Source organism: Conger conger, chromosome 7 (genome assembly GCF_963514075.1).
Source record: "Conger conger chromosome 7, fConCon1.1, whole genome shotgun sequence".
Taxonomy (NCBI): domain Eukaryota; kingdom Metazoa; phylum Chordata; class Actinopteri; order Anguilliformes; family Congridae; genus Conger; species Conger conger.
In genome coordinates, this window is record NC_083766.1 from 64,841,260 (window position 1) to 64,860,713 (window position 19,454).

The window sequence follows — 19,454 nt, forward strand, 5'->3', positions numbered from 1 at the left end:
TTTCGCGGGTGTTCGCGATTCCGCGATTTCGGGAGTTTTCGCGAGTACGCTAGTCCCCGATATCGGGAGTGTTCGCGACTCCGCGATTTCGGGAGTGTTCGCGATTTTTCGTGAGTCCGCGATTTCGCGAATGTTCGCGAGTCCGCGAGTCCGCGATTTCGGGCGTGTTCGCGAGTCCGCGATTTCGCGGGTGTTTCGCGATTTCGGGAGTGTTCGCGATTGTTCGCGAGTCCGCGATTTCGGGAGTGTTCGCGAGTCCGCGATTTCGCGGGTGTTCGCGAGTCCGCGATTTCGCGGGTGTTCGCGTGTCCGCGATTTCGGGATTGTTCGCGAGTCCGCGATTTCGCGATTTCGGGAGTGTTCGCGAGTCCGCGATTTTACGAGTGTTCGCGAGTCCGCGATTTTACGAGTGTTCGCGAGTCCGCGATTTCGGGAGTGTTCGCGAGTCCGCGATTTCGCGAGTATTTGCGAGTACGCGAGTCCGCGATTTCGCGAGTCCGCGATTTCGCGGGTGTTCGCGAGTCCGCGATTTTGCGAGTTTTCCCGAGTCCGCGATTTCGCGAATGTTGGCGATTCCGCGATTTCGCGGGAGTTCGCGATTCCGCGATTTCGGGAGTTTTCGCGAGTCCGCGATTTCGCAAGTGTTCGCGAGTCCGCGAGTGTCCGCGAGTCCGCCATTTCGCGGGTGTTCGCGAGTCCGCGGTTTCGGGAGTGTTCACGATTCCGCGATTTCGGGAGTGTTCGCGATTGTTCGCGAGTCCGCGATTTCGGGAGTGTTCGCGAGTCCGCGATTTCGCGGGTGTTCGCGAGTCCGCGATTTCGCGGGTGTTCGCGTGTCCGCGATTTCGGGAGTGTTCGCGCGTCCGCGATTTCGCGATTTCGGGAGTGTTCGCGAGTCCGCGATTTTACGAGTGTTCGCGAGTCCGCGATTTCGGGAGTGTTCGCGAGTCCGCGATTTCGCGAGTATTTGCGAGTACGCGAGTCCGCGATTTCGGGAGTGTCCGCGAGTCCGCGATTTCGCGGGTGTTTCGCGATTTCGGGAGTGTTCGCGATTGTTCGCGAGTCCGCGATTTCGGGAGTGTTCGCGAGTCCGCGATTTCGCGGGTGTTCGCGAGTCCGCGATTTCGCGGGTGTTCGCGTGTCCGCGATTTCGGGAGTGTTCGCGAGTCCGCGATTTCGCGATTTCGAGAGTGTTCGCGAGTCCGCGATTTTACGAGTGTTCGCGAGTCCGCGATTTTACGAGTGTTCGCGAGTCCGCGATTTCGGGAGTGTTCGCGAGTCCGCGATTTCGCGATTTCGAGAGTGTTCGCGAGTCCGCGATTTTACGAGTGTTCGCGAGTCCGCGATTTTACGAGTGTTCGCGAGTCCGCGATTTCGGGAGTGTTCGCGAGTCCGCCATTTCGCGGGTGTTCGCGAGTCCGCGGTTTCGGGAGTGTTCACGATTCCGCGATTTCGCGAGTGTTTGCGAGTATGCGAGTCCGCGAGCATTCGCGAGTCCGCGATTTCGCGGGTGTTCGCGAGTCCGCGATTTCGCGGGTGTTCGCGAGTCCGCGATTTCGGGAATGTTCACGAGTCCGCGATTTCGCGAGTCCGCGATTTCGGGAGTGTTCGCGAGTCCGCGATTTTGCGAGTGTTCGCGAGTCCGCGATGTCGGGAGCGTTCGCGAGAACGCGATTTTGGGAGTCTTCGCGAGTCCGCGATTTCGGGAGTGTTCGCGATTCCGCGATTTCGCGAGTGTTCGCGAGTCCGCGAGTGTTCGCGAGTCCGCGATTTCGCGAGTCCGCGATTTCGGGAGCGTTCGCGAGTCCGCGATTTTGCGAGTGTTCGCGAGTCCGCGATTTCGGGAGCGTTCGCTAGTCCCCGATTTCGGGAGTGTTCGCGACTCCGCGATTTCGGGAGTGTTCCCGATTGTTCGCGAGTCCGCGATTTCGGGAGTGTTCGCGAGTCCGCGATTTCGCGGGTGTTCGCGAGTCCGCGATTTCGCGATTGTTCGCCTTTCCGCGATTTCGGGAGTGTTCGCGAGTCCGCGATTTCGCGAGTCCGCGATTTCGGGAGTGTTCGCGAGTCCGCGATTTTACGAGTGTTCGCGAGTCCGCGATTTTACGAGTGTTCGCGAGTCCGCGATTTCGGGAGTGTCCGCGAGTCCGCGATTTCGCGGGTGTTCGCGAGTCCACGATTTCGGGAGTGTTAGCGAGTCCGCGATTTCGGGAGTTTTCGCGAGTCCGCGATTTCGCGAGTGTTCGCGAGTCCGCGAGTGTCCGCGCGTCCGCGATTTCGGGAGTGTTCGCGAGTCCGCGATTTCGCGAGTTTTCGCGAGTCCGCGATTTCGCGATTTCGGGAGCGTTCGCTAGTCCCCGATTTCGGGAGTGTTCGCGAGTCCGCGATTTTGCGATTGTTCGCGAGTCCGCGATTTCGGAAGCGTTCGCGAGAACGCGATTTTGGGGGTCTTCGCGAGTCCGCGATTTCGGGAGTGTTCGCGATTCCGCGATTTCGCGAATGTTCCCGAGTCCGCGAGTCCGCGATTTCGGGAGCGTTCGCTAGTCCCCGATTTCGGGAGTGTTCGCGAGTCCGCGATTTTGCGAGTTTTCCCGAGTCCGCGATTTCGCGAATGTTCGCGAGTCCGCGATTTCGCGGGTGTTCGCGAGTCCGCGATTTCGGGAGTGTTCGCGAGTCCGCGATTTCGCGGGTGTTCGCGAGTCCGGGATTTCGCGGGTGTTCGCGAGTCGGCGATTTCGGGAGTGTTCACGAGTCCGCGATTTCGCGAGTCCGCGATTTCGGGAGTGATCGCGAGTCCGCGATTTCGGGAGTGTTCGCGATTGTTCGCGAGTCCGCGATTTCGGGAGTGTTCGCGAGTCCGCGATTTCGCGAGTGTTCGCGAGTCCGCGAGTGTCCGCGAGTCCGCGATTTCGCGGGTGTTCGCGAGTCCTCGATTTCGGGAGTGTTAACGTGTCCGCGATTTCGGGAGTGTTCGCGAGTCCACGATTTCGGGAGTGTACGCGAGTCCGCGATTTCGCAGGTGTTCGCGAGTCCGCGATTTCGGGAGTGTTCACGAGTCCGCGATTTCGCGAGTCCGCGATTTCGGGAGTGTTCGCGAGTCCGCGATTTTACGAGTGTTCGCGAGTCCGCGATTTTACGAGTGTTCGCGAGTCCGCGATTTCGCGGGTGTTTGTGAGTCCGCGATTTCGGGAGAGTTCGCGATTGTTCGCGATTTCGCGATTCGCGATTCGCGAGTCCGCGATTTTACGAGTGTTCGCGAGTCCGCGATTTCGCGGGTGTTTGCGAGTCCGCGATTTCGGGAGAGTTCGCGATTGTTCGCGATTTCGCGATTGTTCGCGAGTCCGCGATTTCGGGAGCGTTCGCTAGTCCCCGATTTCGGGAGTGTTCGCGAGTCCGCGATTTTGCGAGTTTTCCCGAGTCCGCGATTTCGCGAATGTTCGCGAGTCCGCGATTTCGCGGGTGTTCGCGAGTCCGCGATTTCGGGAGTGTTCGCGAGTACGCGATTTCGCGGGTGTTCGCGAGTCCGGGATTTCGCGGGTGTTCGCGAGTCGGCGATTTCGGGAGTGTTCACGAGTCCGCGATTTCGCGAGCCCTCGATTTCGGGAGTGATCGCGAGTCCGCGATTTCGGGAGTGTTCGCGATTGTTCGCGAGTCCGCGATTTCGGGAGTGTTCGCGAGTCCGCGATTTCGCGAGTGTTCGCGAGTCCGCGAGTGTCCGCGAGTCCGCGATTTCGCGGGTGTTCGCGAGTCCTCGATTTCGGGAGTGTTAACGTGTCCGCGATTTCGGGAGTGTTCGCGAGTCCGCGATTTCGGGAGTGTACGCGAGTCCGCGATTTCGCAGGTGTTCGCGAGTCCGCGATTTCGGGAGTGTTCACGAGTCCGCGATTTCGCGAGTCCGCGATTTCGGGAGTGTTCGCGAGTCCGCGATTTTACGAGTGTTCGCGAGTCCGCGATTTTACGAGTGTTCGCGAGTCCGCGATTTCGCGGGTGTTTGCGAGTCCGCGATTTCGGGAGAGTTCGCGATTGTTCGCGATTTCGCGATTGTTCGCGAGTCCGCGATTTCGGGAGTGTTCGCGAGTCCGCGATTTCGCGAGTGTTTGCGAGTACGCGAGTCCGCGATTTCGCGGGTGTTCGCGAGTCCGCGATTTCGGGAGTGTTCGCGAGTCCGCGATTTCGGGAGTGTTCGCGAGTCCGCGATCTCGCGAGTATTTGCGAGTACGCGAGTCCGCGATTTCGCGAGTCCGCGGGTGTTAGCGAGTCCGCGATTTCGGGAGTTTTCGCGAGTCCGCGATTTCGCGAGTGTTCGCGAGTCCGCGAGTGTCCGCGCGTCCGCGATTTCGGGAGTGTTCGCGAGTCCGCGATTTCGCGAGTGTTCGCGAGTCCGCGATTTCGCGATTTCGGGAGCGTTCGCTAGTCCCCGATTTCGGGAGTGTTCGCGAGTCCGCGATTTTGCGAGTGTTCGCGAGTCCGCGATTTCGGAAGCGTTCGCGAGAACGCGATTTTGGGAGTCTTCGCGAGTCCGCGATTTCGGGAGTCTTCGCGATTCCGCGATTTCGCGAATGTTCCCGAGTCCGCGAGTCCGCGATTTCGGGAGCGTTCGCTAGTCCCCGATTTCGGGAGTGTTCGCGAGTCCGCGATTTTGCGAGTTTTCCCGAGTCCGCGATTTCGCGAATGTTCGCGAGTCCGCGATTTCGCGGGTGTTCGCGAGTCCGCGATTTCGGGAGTGTTCGCGAGTCCGCGATTTCGCGTGTCCGCGATTTCGGGAGTGTTCGCGAGTCCGCGATTTCGGGAGTGTTCGCGAGTCCGCGATTTCGGGAGTGTACGCGAGTCCGCGATTTCGCAGCTGTTCGCGAGTCCGCGATTTCGGGAGTGTTCACGAGTCCGCGATTTCGCGAGTCCGCGATTTCGGGAGTGTTCGCGAGTCCGCGATTTTACGAATGTTCGCGAGTCCGCGATTTTACGAGTGTTCGCGAGTCCGCGATTTCGCGGGTGTTTGCGAGTCCGCGATTTCGGGAGAGTTCGCGATTGTTCGCGATTTCGCGATTGTTCGCGAGTCCGCGATTTCGGGAGCGTTCGCTAGTCCCCGATTTCGGGAGTGTTCGCGAGTCCGCGATTTTGCGAGTTTTCCCGAGTCCGCGATTTCGCGAATGTTCGCGAGTCCGCGATTTCGCGGGTGTTCGCGAGTCCGCGATTTCGGGAGTGTTCGCGAGTCCACGATTTCGCGGGTGTTCGCGAGTCCGGGATTTCGCGGGTGTTCGCGAGTCGGCGATTTCGGGAGTGTTCACGAGTCCGCGATTTCGCGAGCCCTCGATTTCGGGAGTGATCGCGAGTCCGCGATTTCGGGAGTGTTCGCGATTGTTCGCGAGTCCGCGATTTCGGGAGTGTTCGCGAGTCCGCGATTTCGCGAGTGTTCGCGAGTCCGCGAGTGTCCGCGAGTCCGCGATTTCGCGGGTGTTCGCGAGTCCTCGATTTCGGGAGTGTTAACGTGTCCGCGATTTCGGGAGTGTTCGCGAGTCCGCGATTTCGGGAGTGTACGCGAGTCCGCGATTTCGCAGGTGTTCGCGAGTCCGCGATTTCGGGAGTGTTCACGAGTCCGCGATTTCGCGAGTCCGCGATTTCGGGAGTGTTCGCGAGTCCGCGATTTTACGAGTGTTCGCGAGTCCGCGATTTTACGAGTGTTCGCGAGTCCGCGATTTCGCGGGTGTTTGCGAGTCCGCGATTTCGGGAGAGTTCGCGATTGTTCGCGATTTCGCGATTGTTCGCGAGTCTGCGATTTCGGGAGTGTTCGCGAGTCCGCGATTTCGCGAGTGTTTGCGAGTACGCGAGTCCGCGATTTCGCGGGTGTTCGCGAGTCCGCGATTTCGGGAGTGTTCGCGAGTCCGCGATTTCGGGAGTGTTCGCGAGTCCGCGATCTCGCGAGTATTTGCGAGTACGCGAGTCCGCGATTTCGCGAGTCCGCGGGTGTTAGCGAGTCCGCGATTTCGGGAGTTTTCGCGAGTCCGCGATTTCGCGAGTGTTCGCGAGTCCGCGAGTGTCCGCGCGTCCGCGATTTCGGGAGTGTTCGCGAGTCCGCGATTTCGCGAGTGTTCGCGAGTCCGCGATTTCGCGATTTCGGGAGCGTTCGCTAGTCCCCGATTTCGGGAGTGTTCGCGAGTCCGCGATTTTGCGAGTGTTCGCGAGTCCGCGATTTCGGAAGCGTTCGCGAGAACGCGATTTTGGGAGTCTTCGCGAGTCCGCGATTTCGGGAGTGTTCGCGAGTCCGCGATTTTGCGAGTTTTCCCGAGTCCGCGATTTCGCGAATGTTCGCGAGTCCGCGATTTCGCGGGTGTTCGCGAGTCCGCGATTTCGGGAGTGTTCGCGAGTCCACGATTTCGCGGGTGTTCGCGAGTCCGGGATTTCGCGGGTGTTCGCGAGTCGGCGATTTCGGGAGTGTTCACGAGTCCGCGATTTCGCGAGCCCTCGATTTCGGGAGTGATCGCGAGTCCGCGATTTCGGGAGTGTTCGCGATTGTTCGCGAGTCCGCGATTTCGGGAGTGTTCGCGAGTCCGCGATTTCGCGAGTGTTCGCGAGTCCGCGAGTGTCCGCGAGTCCGCGATTTCGCGGGTGTTCGCGAGTCCTCGATTTCGGGAGTGTTAACGTGTCCGCGATTTCGGGAGTGTTCGCGAGTCCGCGATTTCGGGAGTGTACGCGAGTCCGCGATTTCGCAGGTGTTCGCGAGTCCGCGATTTCGGGAGTGTTCACGAGTCCGCGATTTCGCGAGTCCGCGATTTCGGGAGTGTTCGCGAGTCCGCGATTTTACGAGTGTTCGCGAGTCCGCGATTTTACGAGTGTTCGCGAGTCCGCGATTTCGCGGGTGTTTGCGAGTCCGCGATTTCGGGAGAGTTCGCGATTGTTCGCGATTTCGCGATTGTTCGCGAGTCTGCGATTTCGGGAGTGTTCGCGAGTCCGCGATTTCGCGAGTGTTTGCGAGTACGCGAGTCCGCGATTTCGCGGGTGTTCGCGAGTCCGCGATTTCGGGAGTGTTCGCGAGTCCGCGATTTCGGGAGTGTTCGCGAGTCCGCGATCTCGCGAGTATTTGCGAGTACGCGAGTCCGCGATTTCGCGAGTCCGCGGGTGTTAGCGAGTCCGCGATTTCGGGAGTTTTCGCGAGTCCGCGATTTCGCGAGTGTTCGCGAGTCCGCGAGTGTCCGCGCGTCCGCGATTTCGGGAGTGTTCGCGAGTCCGCGATTTCGCGAGTGTTCGCGAGTCCGCGATTTCGCGATTTCGGGAGCGTTCGCTAGTCCCCGATTTCGGGAGTGTTCGCGAGTCCGCGATTTTGCGAGTGTTCGCGAGTCCGCGATTTCGGAAGCGTTCGCGAGAACGCGATTTTGGGAGTCTTCGCGAGTCCGCGATTTCGGGAGTCTTCGCGATTCCGCGATTTCGCGAATGTTCCCGAGTCCGCGAGTCCGCGATTTCGGGAGCTTTCGCTAGTCCCCGATTTCGGGAGTGTTCGCGAGTCCGCGATTTTGCGAGTTTTCCCGAGTCCGCGATTTCGCGAATGTTCGCGAGTCCGCGATTTCGCGGGTGTTCGCGAGTCCGCGATTTCGGGAGTGTTCGCGAGTCCGCGATTTCGCGGGTGTTCGCGAGTCCGGGATTTCGCGGGTGTTCGCGAGTCGGCGATTTCGGGAGTGTTCACGAGTCCGCGATTTCGCGTGTCCGCGATTTCGGGAGTGTTCGCGAGTCCGCGATTTCGGGAGTGTTCGCGAGTCCGCGATTTCGGGAGTGTACGCGAGTCCGCGATTTCGCAGGTGTTCGCGAGTCCGCGATTTCGGGAGTGTTCACGAGTCCGCGATTTCGCGAGTCCGCGATTTCGGGAGTGTTCGCGAGTCCGCGATTTTACGAGTGTTCGCGAGTCCGCGATTTTACGAGTGTTCGCGAGTCCGCGATTTCGCGGGTGTTTGCGAGTCCGCGATTTCGGGAGAGTTCGCGATTGTTCGCGATTTCGCGATTGTTCGCGAGTCCGCGATTTCGGGAGCGTTCGCTAGTCCCCGATTTCGGGAGTGTTCGCGAGTCCGCGATTTTGCGAGTTTTCCCGAGTCCGCGATTTCGCGAATGTTCGCGAGTCCGCGATTTCGCGGGTGTTCGCGAGTCCGCGATTTCGGGAGTGTTCGCGAGTCCGCGATTTCGCGGGTGTTCGCGAGTCCGGGATTTCGCGGGTGTTCGCGAGTCGGCGATTTCGGGAGTGTTCACGAGTCCGCGATTTCGCGAGCCCTCGATTTCGGGAGTGATCGCGAGTCCGCGATTTCGGGAGTGTTCGCGATTGTTCGCGAGTCCGCGATTTCGGGAGTGTTCGCGAGTCCGCGATTTCGCGAGTGTTCGCGAGTCCGCGAGTGTCCGCGAGTCCGCGATTTCGCGGGTGTTCGCGAGTCCTCGATTTCGGGAGTGTTAACGTGTCCGCGATTTCGGGAGTGTTCGCGAGTCCGCGATTTCGGGAGTGTACGCGAGTCCGCGATTTCGCAGGTGTTCGCGAGTCCGCGATTTCGGGAGTGTTCACGAGTCCGCGATTTCGCGAGTCCGCGATTTCGGGAGTGTTCGCGAGTCCGCGATTTTACGAGTGTTCGCGAGTCCGCGATTTTACGAGTGTTCGCGAGTCCGCGATTTCGCGGGTGTTTGCGAGTCCGCGATTTCGGGAGAGTTCGCGATTGTTCGCGATTTCGCGATTGTTCGCGAGTCCGCGATTTCGGGAGTGTTCGCGAGTCCGCGATTTCGCGAGTGTTTGCGAGTACGCGAGTCCGCGATTTCGCGGGTGTTCGCGAGTCCGCGATTTCGGGAGTGTTCGCGAGTCCGCGATTTCGGGAGTGTTCGCGAGTCCGCGATCTCGCGAGTATTTGCGAGTACGCGAGTCCGCGATTTCGCGAGTCCGCGGGTGTTAGCGAGTCCGCGATTTCGGGAGTTTTCGCGAGTCCGCGATTTCGCGAGTGTTCGCGAGTCCGCGAGTGTCCGCGCGTCCGCGATTTCGGGAGTGTTCGCGAGTCCGCGATTTTGCGAGTGTTCGCGAGTCCGCGATTTCGGAAGCGTTCGCGAGAACGCGATTTTGGGAGTCTTCGCGAGTCCGCGATTTCGGGAGTCTTCGCGATTCCGCGATTTCGCGAATGTTCCCGAGTCCGCGAGTCCGCGATTTCGGGAGCTTTCGCTAGTCCCCGATTTCGGGAGTGTTCGCGAGTCCGCGATTTTGCGAGTTTTCCCGAGTCCGCGATTTCGGGAGTGTTCGCGAGTCCGCGATTTTGCGAGTGTTCGCGAGTCCGCGATTTCGGAAGCGTTCGCGAGAACGCGATTTTGGGAGTCTTCGCGAGTCCGCGATTTCGGGAGTCTTCGCGATTCCGCGATTTCGCGAATGTTCCCGAGTCCGCGAGTCCGCGATTTCGGGAGCTTTCGCTAGTCCCCGATTTCGGGAGTGTTCGCGAGTCCGCGATTTTGCGAGTTTTCCCGAGTCCGCGATTTCGCGAATGTTCGCGAGTCCGCGATTTCGCGGGTGTTCGCGAGTCCGCGATTTCGGGAGTGTTCGCGAGTCCGCGATTTCGCGGGTGTTCGCGAGTCCGGGATTTCGCGGGTGTTCGCGAGTCGGCGATTTCGGGAGTGTTCACGAGTCTGCGATTTCGCGTGTCCGCGATTTCGGGAGTGTTCGCGAGTCCGCGATTTCGGGAGTGTTCGCGAGTCCGCGATTTCGGGAGTGTACGCGAGTCCGCGATTTCGCAGGTGTTCGCGAGTCCGCGATTTCGGGAGTGTTCACGAGTCCGCGATTTCGCGAGTCCGCGATTTCGGGAGTGTTCGCGAGTCCGCGATTTTACGAGTGTTCGCGAGTCCGCGATTTTACGAGTGTTCGCGAGTCCGCGATTTCGCGGGTGTTTGCGAGTCCGCGATTTCGGGAGAGTTCGCGATTGTTCGCGATTTCGCGATTGTTCGCGAGTCCGCGATTTCGGGAGTGTTCGCGAGTCCGCGATTTCGCGAGTGTTTGCGAGTACGCGATTTTGCGAGTGTTCGCGAGTCCGCGATTTCGGAAGCGTTCGCGAGAACGCGATTTCGGGAGTTTTCCCGAGTCCGCGATTTCGCGAATGTTCGCGAGTCCGCGATTTCGCGGGTGTTCGCGAGTCCGCGATTTCGGGAGTGTTCGCGAGTCCGCGATTTCGCGGGTGTTCGCGAGTCCGGGATTTCGCGGGTGTTCGCGAGTCGGCGATTTCGGGAGTGTTCACGAGTCCGCGATTTCGCGTGTCCGCGATTTCGGGAGTGTTCGCGAGTCCGCGATTTCGGGAGTGTTCGCGAGTCCGCGATTTCGGGAGTGTACGCGAGTCCGCGATTTCGCAGGTGTTCGCGTGTCCGCGATTTCGGGAGTGTTCGCGAGTCCGCGATTTCGGGAGTGTTCGCGAGTCCGCGATTTCGGGAGTGTACGCGAGTCCGCGATTTCGCAGGTGTTCGCGAGTCCGCGATTTCGGGAGTGTTCACGAGTCCGCGATTTCGCGAGTCCGCGATTTCGGGAGTGTTCGCGAGTCCGCGATTTTACGAGTGTTCGCGAGTCCGCGATTTTACGAGTGTTCGCGAGTCCGCGATTTCGCGGGTGTTTGCGAGTCCGCGATTTCGGGAGAGTTCGCGATTGTTCGCGATTTCGCGATTGTTCGCGAGTCCGCGATTTCGGGAGTGTTCGCGAGTCCGCGATTTCGCGAGTGTTTGCGAGTACGCGAGTCCGCGATTTCGCGAGTGTTCGCGAGTCCGCGATTTCGGGAGTGTTTGCGACACCGCGATTTCGCGAGTGTTCCCGAGTCCGCGAGTGTCCGCGAGTCCGCGATTTCGCGGGTGTTCGCGAGTCCGCGATTTCGGGAGTTTTCGCGAGTCCGCGATTTCGCGAGTGTTCGCGAGTCCGCGAGTGTCCGCGCGTCCGCGATTTCGGGAGTGTTCGCGAGTCCGCGATTTCGCGAGTGTTCGCGAGTCCGCGATTTCGGGAGTGTTCGCGAGTCCGCGATTTCGCGATTTCGGGAGTGTTCGCGAGTCCGCGATTTTGCGAGTTTTCCCGAGTCCGCGATTTCGCGAATGTTCGCGAGTCCGCGATTTCGCGGGTGTTCGCGAGTCCGCGATTTCGGGAGTGTTCGCGAGTCCGCGATTTCGCGGGTGTTCGCGAGTCCGGGATTTCGCGGGTGTTCGCGAGTCGGCGATTTCGGGAGTGTTCACGAGTCCGCGATTTCGCGAGTCCGCGATTTCGGGAGTGATCGCGAGTCCGCGATTTCGGGAGTGTTCGCGATTGTTCGCGAGTCCGCGATTTCGGGAGTGTTCGCGAGTCTGCGATTTCGCGAGTGTTCGCGAGTCCGCGAGTGTCCGCGAGTCCGCGATTTCGCGGGTGTTCGCGAGTCCGCGATTTCGGGAGTTTTCGCGAGTCCGCGATTTCGCGAGTGTTCGCGAGTCCGCGAGTGTCCGCGCGTCCGCGATTTCGGGAGTGTTCGCGAGTCCGCGATTTCGCGAGTGTTCGCGAGTCCGCGATTTCGGGAGTGTTCGCGAGTCCGCGATTTCGCGATTTCGGGAGTGTTCGCGAGTCCGCGATTTTGCGAGTTTTCCCGAGTCCGCGATTTCGCGAATGTTCGCGAGTCCGCTATTTCGCGGGTGTTCGCGAGTCCGCGATTTCGGGAGTGTTCGCGAGTCCGCGATTTCGCGGGTGTTCGCGAGTCCGGGATTTCGCGGGTGTTCGCGAGTCGGCGATTTCGGGAGTGTTCACGAGTCCGCGATTTCGCGAGTCCGCGATTTCGGGAGTGATCGCGAGTCCGCGATTTCGGGAGTGTTCGCGATTGTTCGCGAGTCCGCGATTTCGGGAGTGTTCGCGAGTCTGCGATTTCGCGAGTGTTCGCGAGTCCGCGAGTGTCCGCGCTTCCGCGATTTCGGGAGTGTTCGCGAGTCCGCGATTTCGCGAGTGTTCGCGAGTCCGCGATTTCGCGATTTCGGGAGCGTTCGCTAGTCCCCGATTTCGGGAGTGTTCGCGAGTCCGCGATTTTGCGAGTGTTCGCGAGTCCGCGATTTCGGAAGCGTTCGCGAGAACGCGATTTTGGGAGTCTTCGCGAGTCCGCGATTTCGAGAGTCTTCGCGATTCCGCGATTTCGCGAATGTTCCCGAGTCCGCGAGTCCGCGATTTCGGGAGCGTTCGCTAGTCCCCGATTTCGGGAGTGTTCGCGAGTCCGCGATTTTGCGAGTTTTCCCGAGTCCGCGATTTCGCGAATGTTCGCGAGTCCGCGATTTCGCGGGTGTTCGCGAGTCCGCGATTTCGGGAGTGTTCGCGAGTCCGCGATTTCGCGGGTGTTCGCGAGTCCGGGATTTCGCGGGTGTTCGCGAGTCGGCGATTTCGGGAGTGTTCACGAGTCCGCGATTTCGCGTGTCCGCGATTTCGGGAGTGTTCGCGAGTCCGCGATTTCGGGAGTGTTCGCGAGTCCGCGATTTCGGGAGTGTACGCGAGTCCGCGATTACGCAGGTGTTCGCGAGTCCGCGATTTCGGGAGTGTTCACGAGTCCGCGATTTCGCGAGTCCGCGATTTCGGGAGTGTTCGCGAGTCCGCGATTTTACGAGTGTTCGCGAGTCCGCGATTTTACGAGTGTTCGCGAGTCCGCGATTTCGCGGGTGTTTGCGAGTCCGCGATTTCGCGGGTGTTTGCGAGTCCGCGATTTCGGGAGTGTTTGCGAGTACGCGAGTCCGCGATTTCGCGAGTGTTCGCGAGTCCGCGATTTCGGGAGTGTTTGCGACACCGCGATTTCGCGAGTGTTCCCGAGTCCGCGAGTGTCCGCGAGTCCGCGATTTCGCGGGTGTTCGCGAGTCCGCGATTTCGGGAGTTTTCGCGAGTCCGCGATTTCGCGAGTGTTCGCGAGTCCGCGAGTGTCCGCTCGTCCGCGATTTCGGGAGTGTTCGCGAGTCCGCGATTTCGCGAGTGTTCGCGAGTCCGCGATTTCGTGAGTGTTCGCGAGTCCGCGATTTCGCGATTTCGGGAGTGTTCGCGAGTCCGCGATTTTACGAGTGTTCGCGAGTCCGCGATTTTACGAGTGTTCGCTAGTCCGCGATTTCGGGAGTGTTCGCGAGTCCGCGATTTCGCGAGTATTTGCGAGTACGCGAGTCCGCGATTTCGCGAGTCCGCGATTTCGCGGGTGTTCGCGAGTCCGCGATTTCGGGAGTGTTCGCGAGTCCGCGATTTCGCGGGTGTTCGCGAGTCCGGGATTTCGCGGGTGTTCGCGAGTCGGCGATTTCGGGAGTGTTCACGAGTCCGCGATTTCGCGAGTCCGCGATTTCGGGAGTGATCGCGAGTCCGCGATTTCGGGAGTGTTCGCGATTGTTCGCGAGTCCGCGATTTCGGGAGTGTTCGCGAGTCCGCGATTTCGCGAGTGTTCGCGAGTCCGCGAGTGTCCGCGAGTCCGCGATTTCGCGGGTGTTCGCGAGTCCTCGATTTCGCGGGTGTTCGCGAGTCCGGGATTTCGCGGGTGTTCGCGAGTCGGCGATTTCGGGAGTGTTCACGAGTCCGCGATTTCGCGAGTCCGCGATTTCGGGAGTGATCGCGAGTCCGCGATTTTACGAGTGTTCGCGAGTCCGCGATTTTACGAGTGTTCGCGAGTCCGCGATTTCGCGGGTGTTTGCGAGTCCGCGATTTCGGGAGAGTTCGCGATTGTTCGCGATTTCGCGATTGTTCGCGAGTCCGCGATTTCGGGAGTGTTCGCGAGTTTGCGATTTCGCGAGTGTTTGCGAGTACGCGATTTTGCGAGTGTTCGCGAGTCCGCGATTTCGGAAGCGTTCGCGAGAACGCGATTTCGGGAGTTTTCCCGAGTCCGCGATTTCGCGAATGTTCGCGAGTCCGCGATTTCGCGGGTGTTCGCGAGTCCGCGATTTCGGGAGTGTTCGCGAGTCCGCGATTTCGCGGGTGTTCGCGAGTCCGGGATTTCGCGGGTGTTCGCGAGTCGGCGATTTCGGGAGTGTTCACGAGTCCGCGATTTCGCGTGTCCGCGATTTCGGGAGTGTTCGCGAGTCCGCGATTTCGGGAGTGTTCGCGAGTCCGCGATTTCGGGAGTGTACGCGAGTCCGCGATTTCGGGAGTGTTCACGAGTCCGCGATTTCGCGTGTCCGCGATTTCGGGAGTGTTCGCGAGTCCGCGATTTCGGGAGTGTTCGCGAGTCCGCGATTTCGGGAGTGTACGCGAGTCCGCGATTTCGCAGGTGTTCGCGAGTCCGCGATTTCGGGAGTGTTCACGAGTCCGCGATTTCGCGAGTCCGCGATTTCGGGAGTGTTCGCGAGTCCGCGATTTTACGAGTGTTCGCGAGTCCGCGATTTTACGAGTGTTCGCGAGTCCGCGATTTCGCGGGTGTTTGCGAGTCCGCGATTTCGGGAGAGTTCGCGATTGTTCGCGATTTCGCGATTGTTCGCGAGTCCGCGATTTCGGGAGTGTTCGCGAGTCCGCGATTTCGCGAGTGTTTGCGAGTACGCGATTTTGCGAGTGTTCGCGAGTCCGCGATTTCGGAAGCGTTCGCGAGAACGCGATTTCGGGAGTTTTCCCGAGTCCGCGATTTCGCGAATGTTCGCGAGTCCGCGATTTCGCGGGTGTTCGCGAGTACGCGATTTCGGGAGTGTTCGCGAGTCCGCGATTTCGCGGGTGTTCGCGAGTCCGGGATTTCGCGGGTGTTCGCGAGTCGGCGATTTCGGGAGTGTTCACGAGTCCGCGATTTCGCGTGTCCGCGATTTCGGGAGTGTTCGCGAGTCCGCGATTTCGGGAGTGTTCGCGAGTCCGCGATTTCGGGAGTGTACGCGAGTCCGCGATTTCGCAGGTGTTCGCGTGTCCGCGATTTCGGGAGTGTTCGCGAGTCCGCGATTTCGGGAGTGTTCGCGAGTCCGCGATTTCGGGAGTGTACGCGAGTCCGCGATTTCGCAGGTGTTCGCGAGTCCGCGATTTCGGGAGTGTTCACGAGTCCGCGATTTCGCGAGTCCGCGATTTCGGGAGTGTTCGCGAGTCCGCGATTTTACGAGTGTTCGCGAGTCCGCGATTTTACGAGTGTTCGCGAGTCCGCGATTTCGCGGGTGTTTGCGAGTCCGCGATTTCGGGAGAGTTCGCGATTGTTCGCGATTTCGCGATTGTTCGCGAGTCCGCGATTTCGGGAGTGTTCGCGAGTCCGCGATTTCGCGAGTGTTTGCGAGTACGCGAGTCCGCGATTTCGCGAGTGTTCGCGAGTCCGCGATTTCGGGAGTGTTTGCGACACCGCGATTTCGCGAGTGTTCCCGAGTCCGCGAGTGTCCGCGAGTCCGCGATTTCGCGGGTGTTCGCGAGTCCGCGATTTCGGGAGTTTTCGCGAGTCCGCGATTTCGCGAGTGTTCGCGAGTCCGCGAGTGTCCGCGCGTCCGCGATTTCGGGAGTGTTCGCGAGTCCGCGATTTCGCGAGTGTTCGCGAGTCCGCGATTTCGGGAGTGTTCGCGAGTCCGCGATTTCGCGAGTGTTCGCGAGTCCGCGATTTCGGGAGTGTTCACGAGTCCGCGATTTCGCGAGTGTTCGCGAGTCCGCGATTTCGGAAGCGTTCGCGAGAACGCGATTTTGGGAGTCTTCGCGAGTCCGCGATTTCGGGAGTCTTCGCGATTCCGCGATTTCGCGAATGTTCCCGAGTCCGCGAGTCCGCGATTTCGGGAGCTTTCGCTAGTCCCCGATTTCGGGAGTGTTCGCGAGTCCGCGATTTTGCGAGTTTTCCCGAGTCCGCGATTTCGGGAGTGTTCGCGAGTCCGCGATTTTGCGAGTGTTCGCGAGTCCGCGATTTCGGAAGCGTTCGCGAGAACGCGATTTTGGGAGTCTTCGCGAGTCCGCGATTTCGGGAGTCTTCGCGATTCCGCGATTTCGCGAATGTTCCCGAGTCCGCGAGTCCGCGATTTCGGGAGCTTTCGCTAGTCCCCGATTTCGGGAGTGTTCGCGAGTCCGCGATTTTGCGAGTTTTCCCGAGTCCGCGATTTCGCGAATGTTCGCGAGTCCGCGATTTCGCGGGTGTTCGCGAGTCCGCGATTTCGGGAGTGTTCGCGAGTCCGCGATTTCGCGGGTGTTCGCGAGTCCGGGATTTCGCGGGTGTTCGCGAGTCGGCGATTTCGGGAGTGTTCACGAGTCCGCGATTTCGCGTGTCCGCGATTTCGGGAGTGTTCGCGAGTCCGCGATTTCGGGAGTGTTCGCGAGTCCGCGATTTCGGGAGTGTACGCGAGTCCGCGATTTCGCAGGTGTTCGCGAGTCCGCGATTTCGGGAGTGTTCACGAGTCCGCGATTTCGCGAGTCCGCGATTTCGGGAGTGTTCGCGAGTCCGCGATTTTACGAGTGTTCGCGAGTCCGCGATTTTACGAGTGTTCGCGAGTCCGCGATTTCGCGGGTGTTTGCGAGTCCGCGATTTCGGGAGAGTTCGCGATTGTTCGCGATTTCGCGATTGTTCGCGAGTCCGCGATTTCGGGAGTGTTCGCGAGTCCGCGATTTCGCGAGTGTTTGCGAGTACGCGATTTTGCGAGTGTTCGCGAGTCCGCGATTTCGGAAGCGTTCGCGAGAACGCGATTTCGGGAGTTTTCCCGAGTCCGCGATTTCGCGAATGTTCGCGAGTCCGCGATTTCGCGGGTGTTCGCGAGTCCGCGATTTCGGGAGTGTTCGCGAGTCCGCGATTTCGCGGGTGTTCGCGAGTCCGGGATTTCGCGGGTGTTCGCGAGTCGGCGATTTCGGGAGTGTTCACGAGTCCGCGATTTCGCGTGTCCGCGATTTCGGGAGTGTTCGCGAGTCCGCGATTTCGGGAGTGTTCGCGAGTCCGCGATTTCGGGAGTGTACGCGAGTCCGCGATTTCGCAGGTGTTCGCGTGTCCGCGATTTCGGGAGTGTTCGCGAGTCCGCGATTTCGGGAGTGTTCGCGAGTCCGCGATTTCGGGAGTGTACGCGAGTCCGCGATTTCGCAGGTGTTCGCGAGTCCGCGATTTCGGGAGTGTTCACGAGTCCGCGATTACGCAGGTGTTCGCGAGTCCGCGATTTCGGGAGTGTTCACGAGTCCGCGATTTCGCGAGTCCGCGATTTCGGGAGTGTACGCGAGTCCGCGATTTCGCAGGTGTTCGCGAGTCCGCGATTTCGGGAGTGTTCACGAGTCCGCGATTTCGCGAGTCCGCGATTTCGGGAGTGTTCGCGAGTCCGCGATTTTACGAGTGTTCGCGAGTCCGCGATTTTACGAGTGTTCGCGAGTCCGCGATTTCGCGGGTGTTTGCGAGTACGCGAGTCCGCGATTTCGCGAGTGTTCGCGAGTCGGCGATTTCGGGAGTGTTCACGAGTCCGCGATTTCGCGAGTCCGCGATTTCGGGAGTGATCGCGAGTCCGCGATTTCGGGAGTGTTCGCGATTGTTCGCGAGTCCGCGATTTCGGGAGTGTTCGCGAGTCCGCGATTTCGCGAGTGTTCGCGAGTCCGCGAGTGTCCGCGAGTCCGCGATTTCGCGGGTGTTCGCGAGTCCTCGATTTCGCGGGTGTTCGCGAGTCCGGGATTTCGCGGGTGTTCGCGAGTCGGCGATTTCGGGAGTGTTCACGAGTCCGCGATTTCGCGAGTCCGCGATTTCGGGAGTGATCGCGAGTCCGCGATTTCGGGAGTGTTCGCGAGTATTTGCGAGTACGCGAGTCCGCGATTTCGCGAGTCCGCGATTTCGCGGGTGTTCGCGAGTCCGCGATTTCGCGGGTGTTCGCGAGTCCGGGATTTCGCGGGTGTTCGCGAGTCGGCGATTTCGGGAGTGTTCACGAGTCCGCGATTTCGCGAGTCCGCGATTTCGGGAGTGATCGCGAGTCCGCGATTTCGGGAGTGTTCGCGAGTATTTGCGAGTACGCGAGTCCGCGATTTCGCGAGTCCGCGATTTCGCGGGTGTTCGCGAGTCCGGGATTTCGCGGGTGTTCGCGAGTCGGCGATTTCGGGAGTGTTCACGAGTCCGCGATTTCGCGAGTCCGCGATTTCGGGAGTGATCGCGAGTCCGCGATTTCGGGAGTGTTCGCGATTGTTCGCGAGTCCGCGATTTCGGGAGTGTTCGCGAGTCCGCGATTTCGCGAGTGTTCGCGAGTCCGCGATTACGCAGGTGTTCGCGAGTCCGCGATTTCGGGAGTGTTCACGAGTCCGCGATTTCGCGAGTCCGCGATTTCGGGAGTGTTCGCGAGTCCGCGATTTTACGAGTGTTCGCGAGTCCGCGATTTTACGAGTGTTCGCGAGTCCGCGATTTCGCGGGTGTTTGCGAGTCCGCGATTTCGCGGGTGTTTGCGAGTCCGCGATTTCGGGAGTGTTTGCGAGTACGCGAGTCCGCGATTTCGCGAGTGTTCGCGAGTCCGCGATTTCGGGAGTGTTTGCGACACCGCGATTTCGCGAGTGTTCCCGAGTCCGCGAGTGTCCGCGAGTCCGCGATTTCGCGGGTGTTCGCGAGTCCGCGATTTCGGGAGTTTTCGCGAGTCCGCGATTTCGCGAGTGTTCGCGAGTCCGCGAGTGTCCGCTCGTCCGCGATTTCGGGAGTGTTCGCGAGTCCGCGATTTCGCGAGTGTTCGCGAGTCCGCGATTTCGTGAGTGTTCGCGAGTCCGCGATTTCGCGATTTCGGGAGTGTTCGCGAGTCCGCGATTTTACGAGTGTTCGCGAGTCCGCGATTTTACGAGTGTTCGCTAGTCCGCGATTTCGGGAGTGTTCGCGAGTCCGCGATTTCGCGAGTATTTGCGAGTACGCGAGTCCGCGATTTCGCGAGTCCGCGATTTCGCGGGTGTTCGCGAGTCCGCGATTTCGGGAGTGTTCGCGAGTCCGCGATTTCGCGGGTGTTCGCGAGTCCGGGATTTCGCGGGTGTTCGCGAGTCGGCGATTTCGGGAGTGTTCACGAGTCCGCGATTTCGCGAGTCCGCGATTTCGGGAGTGATCGCGAGTCCGCGATTTCGGGAGTGTTCGCGATTGTTCGCGAGTCCGCGATTTCGGGAGTGTTCGCGAGTCCGCGATTTCGCGAGTGTTCGCGAGTCCGCGAGTGTCCGCGAGTCCGCGATTTCGCGGGTGTTCGCGAGTCCTCGATTTCGCGGGTGTTCGCGAGTCCGGGATTTCGCGGGTGTTCGCGAGTCGGCGATTTCGGGAGTGTTCACGAGTCCGCGATTTCGCGAGTCCGCGATTTCGGGAGTGATCGCGAGTCCGCGATTTCGGGAGTGTTCGCGAGTATTTGCGAGTACGCGAGTCCGCGATTTCGCGAGTCCGCGATTTCGCGGGTGTTCGCGAGTCCGCGATTTCGCGGGTGTTCGCGAGTCCGGGATTTCGCGGGTGTTCGCGAGTCGGCGATTTCGGGAGTGTTCACGAGTCCGCGATTTCGCGAGTCCGCGATTTCGGGAGTGATCGCGAGTCCGCGATTTCGGGAGTGTTCGCGAGTATTTGCGAGTACGCGAGTCCGCGATTTCGCGAGTCCGCGATTTCGCGGGTGTTCGCGAGTCCGGGATT